A 5,874-nucleotide genomic window follows, 5' to 3' on the forward strand; every position below is an offset into this window, starting at 1 on the left:
ATTACAGAATTGGTCACTTTTCAAGATCAAAGTTTGACATGTTGCTTTTTTGTTTTTGTTTTCATGTCACTTATTATAAATACGCAACTACGATTTGGGAAGAGATGAAAAATTAGTGTTCTAGTAAATGGAAATGGTACGACTTTCTCATTTGACACATTTGACGTTAAAATGTCCAAACTCATTTATTTAAACTTTTTTCTATTTGGCACGTTTGCCTTCTAGACCATCGATAAAGACTACCCATCATTGCCGATGATATTTTAATATTTCTGCTTTGCATTGGTTACTATGTTAACTAAATATTTTATATATTTCGAAACGATAACAAGTTTTAACATTCAGAGTTCAGAAGAGTTTGAATATTTTTTACAAATCAGAAATTGATACCGATTTTCTAAAGACGCGCTGAAAAGTGAAAATTTCATAATATTTAAATAATAATTAATAATGTCAATTAAAACTGTCAATATTTTATAATTTTTTGAAATTCCACAAATTTCCAGTTTCTTACTAAATGGCCTTTGTTTTTTTTGCATGTATTTTTATTTTACTTCGCATGTTTCAATTGTTGTTTTTGTTCACTTTAGTAAGTGTACGATCATGTTATTTTTTATATTAAACGCATTCTATCACAAAAATGTTTATTTGTTTAATTTTGCTATTTATTGCATTTATTTATCGATAGAAATGTAAAATGCTGTATGTGCAAAATAAATAAAAATTAGCATATAAATCTAACATGTTAACGGTCGATATGTGCATGTTCGGTAGTATTTATTGCTTGCATTTAGGTTTGTTGCGTTTTGATGCATTATCTTTCCCGTGGAATATAATTTACCTTTGTATTATATTCTACAATAACGCATTTACATTTAAGCTAAAAAAAATGTTAAAAGCAATTAATCATAGAAATTAAAAGCAGTGTAAAAAAATCGCTAGCTTATGTGTAATTTTTTTTATACAGTATTAAAAATTTTCATTGTCGTTTTTTAAAATTAAAAATTAAATATTTATAGTACATTTTAAGTACAGATTCTTCTTAATCCCAAAAAAACTAAATGTTTTAAATGAAATTTAAAGTAATAAAAATTTTCAAACGAGCTGTAAATATATGCTCACACGATTTTTTGTATTTTCATAAAAGTGTATATTTTTATCTGACATTATTATGTTTTACGCCAGTTTTTAAGAAACATTTGTACTATAAATTCAACATAAATATATATGCCTATTTTATATTATTTACACTCTTTATATTTTTAAAAAGACTTACCTAATTCACGTTACATATAATTTTCTCTGATTAATTCAGTATACATATTTGCTAGTGGATTCGTCAGCATATGTGCATGTTAGTGTGTGTAAGTATAATTCGCTACACACGTAACGATAAAGAACTGCGTAGTTTTATGGAACGCTTACATGAAGAATCGTTGCAGTATTTTTTATCTGCAGAGTCAATCAGCTGCATGGCCCCGATAACAATGGGAAGTTAACATTTATCTACAATGTAAAATAAGGTTTTCTATATGAAAAGCCGAACATGCCTACAATTTTTTCTTCTAAACATGTTCAATAAGGAAACGTAAGGTTTTTTTTTACATTTTTCAAGTAATAAAGGTCTATAAAATATTATTCAGTAAAAAAAATATTTTTCGCTTATTATTTGGTGCAGAAATAATACTTTTAAATTTGTAAATTTAGATTCCTACAAAAACAGTCATTCCATTATCCACGCCCCTAATACGTCACGATTCATGTTTATTTGTTTCTGACATATAAATTTGTTCAGAACATTGTCACAAATCTTGACGTCACAACTGTCAAGGCCAAACATGTTGCGTTTTTCTAGCGACTAATTTTTTTAAAGTTCTTTTTTAAATTTATGTAAGAATATTTGTTTTGAAAATACAATTAATTATTCTAAATCCATTTGACATATATTTTTATCGGTAATCGTAGTATGTGATATTTCCCTATATTAGGTAACCGACGAAGATACTTTAAATGTTCTTTCAAATACACACATTTTTGTACACAAATTTCGGTTTTTCTTTATAGACAGTCGAAGATAACTCTGTTAACTTCCCATTGTAATCGGGGGCCATTTGTATTTTCTATTCGATAAATCGTCGACTGCGCAGTTTTATTGTAGCATGTGGAAGGTGGCGTCGGAAGACCGCTCAGTTCGTCAAGTAGCTTGCTGTTATATTGGTGGACATATTGCTATTCTCATTAGATTGTTTGTTGTCTTTATAAGCGGAGTGACTAAAACCAGAAGCCAGAATGTTTAATTTTGTCTCGTTCATCCTTAAATAGCTTTTTCAAACTTTAAGAGCGAATTTAAACTCATTTAATAAGTTTCCATGATCATATAACTTCCGTTTTAAGAGCCATTTTTACACCACACACTACGTGACTTATTTTTTAATTTTGCACATAATCAATCCCAAAAACGCAAATTCTTCATCATCTTCAACTGTGAGTGACACGTTTCTCGCGCGAGCTTTTGCAGAGAACTGGCGATAGACGCAGTTTTATCGGTGGCGTGTAGAAACACTAGGGTCTACCCCTAGGGGCGTTCGATAAAACTGCGCAGTTTGAACTGCATGCTTTAATCATTATGGTTTATCGTTACGTGTGTAGCGACCTTAAGAAAGCTAATGACGCTAAAACGAACATATTTATAAAGGTGAGATAGTTTTAAAAAATGATGAAATTGAATACATAGATTTATTTACATTTCAGAAGCTGTATTTGTCCTTTCGCAGAGGAACAAGGTCCTTATTAAACTAGGTGGTTATACATTCACGAGGGTTAATACCAACAGACATAAGGAAGTATGGGCCTGCTCAACACACAAATCCAAGAGATGTAGCGCTCGTATTCATACTGTTGGTCAAATTATTGTGTTTGCAAAAAACGTACATAACCATAAATGATCAAAGGGTAATAATTGATTGTTTTAAAAGATTTTATGTTCACGACCTACGAGCTACGCCAATGTACGCTTAAATTAATTTGCTAGTCATATTTTATAGAGATGGACAGTATGCCTCTGTTCAGGGACATCATCTTATATCATTTATGTAGGTTGAGGATGAAAAATCGAAGAAATATATAAGAACCTGCTGACGAGCTGTATGTTTACAATTCAGCAGGACTTTAATTTTAGTCTATTAGTATTTAATTGTTTCGTGTGTCATTGTTAATACTGTTTATTATAAGCTAGATATGAAATACCAAATATAATAGAATAAATGGACAAATAAAAATACACTTTGATGTAAATGTTTCCCTATTCTGATTTTTCAAAAAAAGGGTCCACCTTATCTTCCCTGTTATCGGCAAACTGAAGAAGGATAATGCATCAACGGATGACTTCTGTGCAGGTAGCTCATGAACTTACCTCGTAAAAATGGGTAAGTTCGTATCCTGTACTGCGCAAATACTTTTTCTATATTTTTTTTTGTGACCTCGATCTTAACTCTTTGTTTACAGAATTTTAAATTAAAAATAGTAGGCTCAGTGTTTTTTTCATACGAAAAATTAAAAATATGGTGTCGAGAAAAGTGTTTTTTTTTTTTTCATAAATATACATTTTTCGTAAGATTTTCTAACGACTTTGACATTTAAAACAGGGCACATTGACATTTAAAAAAAAGTGAAAAAAAGGCCACAAATCGGAAGCCACGAAGGTTCTACATAACACCCGCCACAGAACAGCGTCTCTGTCTTCCTTATTATGAGTTTTATCTCCGTGCTCTCTCTTATACAGACGTGTTGCTGAATTAACGGATATTCAATCTTCGCGTAGCAAGCATAAATATTTTTTGTATTAACATCTAGCATAGTTATACAAATTTTACTTTCCGAATCCGGTGTGAAAATGTCTATTTGAATATTACAAAAAATACGAGTTCATCATTTAAAAAAATAAAAGAGATATATCAAGTCTTGTGTCCTATGTCAACTAGTGTGACATCACAGCCACACAAGAGTTAATCATTAGCGCTGTTCAATTTCGTAACGCTACAAAGTATTCCCTGTGGAGCGCCTCCTAACGTCACTCAACATAAACATTCTCGTTTTCACTGTAGTATCTCGGCTATACCATAAATATATTATGAAAGAATTTGGTTTGTTTTGGTTATTACTGGAATGAATAACTTGTTTTTTTTTCTAAGCTCTTCACTACCTCGTACAATTACTTGCCAGAGAGGTCACTGAGTCTACTTTGGTGTACCTGTGTCATATGATTTCAAACTGAATTTATTCGAATCTTGTCATTTTTTATAGGTAAAATATAGAATCAAAAACCCTTAGCCATCTGACACGTATGCTACTTACAAAGAACTTCCGGTGGATTCCGAAACATGCCGAACGGAAAACGCGTCCGGTATTTACGAATGTGGGCCCCACGCCGTAGAATTATTTAAGTAATTAATAAATAACGCTTCATTTGTTTCAGCCGAGTTCGTCCTGTCACAGCGGAATAAATTATTAATCAAATTGAATGGTTACACCTTTTGCAAGAGAGAAACTTTAGGTTTAAAAGATCTATGGCGATGTTCCACTCACGTTACTAAAGGATGCAGAGCAAAATTACACACAATAGAAAAAGTTATTATTTTTAAGAATGAAAATCACAATCACTAATATTCGCTGTTTATTTTGTGCTATGATATTGTCATAATTAATATAATAATCACCTTTTAAACACGAGTTTATTTTCATTTTTAGATAAGTTTTGTATATGCAATTTTTCATATTTAGGTGAAAATAAATAACAAACATACCATCACTCCAGGCAAGGGTAGGTGGAGAGGATAAACTTCATATCACTCTGTCTTTGCGCGCGGATCTCGCTGCCTCTAGATTCATACATCTTCTCATGCATGCACGACGATTATTCCTACTTTAAAAGTCTTCAAGTATTTTTATTTTATTATTATTTTTTTTTTTTTTTTTTTTTAGTTTTTTACAATAAACATAAGTGATAACACAGAGTATTAAAAAAAATAAAGCATAATTACTTAGCAATGAAATACATATCAATAGTAAAAATAGTAAACAAAAAATCCCACAAAGGCATGGCCTGTTCGTGGGTATACAAGAAAATGTTAATAAATTTTTGCTCCTATAATAAAAAATGGACAGTTATAATATTTTTGTGTAACATAAGAAAGAAAAAATTAAATATTCTGTAAAAGATAATATGGTATTATATTTGTTGCATTTGGTCATGTCATGTGTTTCTCGGTCTTCCTCGATTTCCACGTCCACTTCGCTGTCTTTTTGCTCTACATGTCCAAACCAAGGCAGAACTCATTTCTTGATTTTGTCGATAACTCCTATCTCACCCCTAGATAATAGTTTTACCACACATTTGCCTGAGAGATCGCATTTCGACAGCATTCGGCCTACTTTCATACTTGTTTTTCCAATTTCGTACTTCGCTTCCTTACATAACAATTGGCACCAGGACTCCGTTCGCTGCCCTAGTTCTTGTATGTTCAATAGACCATTTTGCAAATTTTACACAATACATTTTTTGTTTTTAATGTCAAATAAGCAAAATTAGTACGTAAAGATTGACACTCAAAAAATGCTGAAAATACTATTTAATAACGGAAAACTTAATCATTCTTTAGCTACATGGACGTGAAATAAAACACTAAACATATTGGCATTCATAACTCAATTTTGCTAATACTGGTGTATTGAACTAGAACAGAACAGCGCATTGTGAACTGCTAATTTAAAATGAAAATACAAATAAAATCAAATTATTTATAGAAATAACAGCATAGGCATTAATAATAATCGTCGAAGCTATGTGTGGAGGGGGTTATGCTTATTCTAAAAAGG

General features: G+C 31.1%; 1 long non-coding RNA gene across 1 annotated transcript; it reads left to right on the top strand.

Moving 5' to 3' along the window:
- The first annotated feature begins 2,755 nt into the window (after nt 1-2,755).
- LOC148277399 (uncharacterized) lies at nt 2,756-4,750 on the top strand. Its single transcript, XR_015823501.1, has 3 exons — nt 2,756-2,952; nt 3,325-3,425; nt 4,475-4,750. It is a non-coding gene; the product is annotated as an uncharacterized LOC148277399 (long non-coding RNA).
- Nucleotides 4,751-5,874: the final 1,124 nt, after the last annotated feature.

Source organism: Micrasema longulum, unplaced genomic scaffold, assembly GCF_059751315.1.
Source record: "Micrasema longulum isolate JH-2025_06_02 unplaced genomic scaffold, ASM5975131v1 h1tg001039l, whole genome shotgun sequence".
Taxonomy (NCBI): Eukaryota; Metazoa; Arthropoda; class Insecta; order Trichoptera; family Brachycentridae; genus Micrasema; species Micrasema longulum.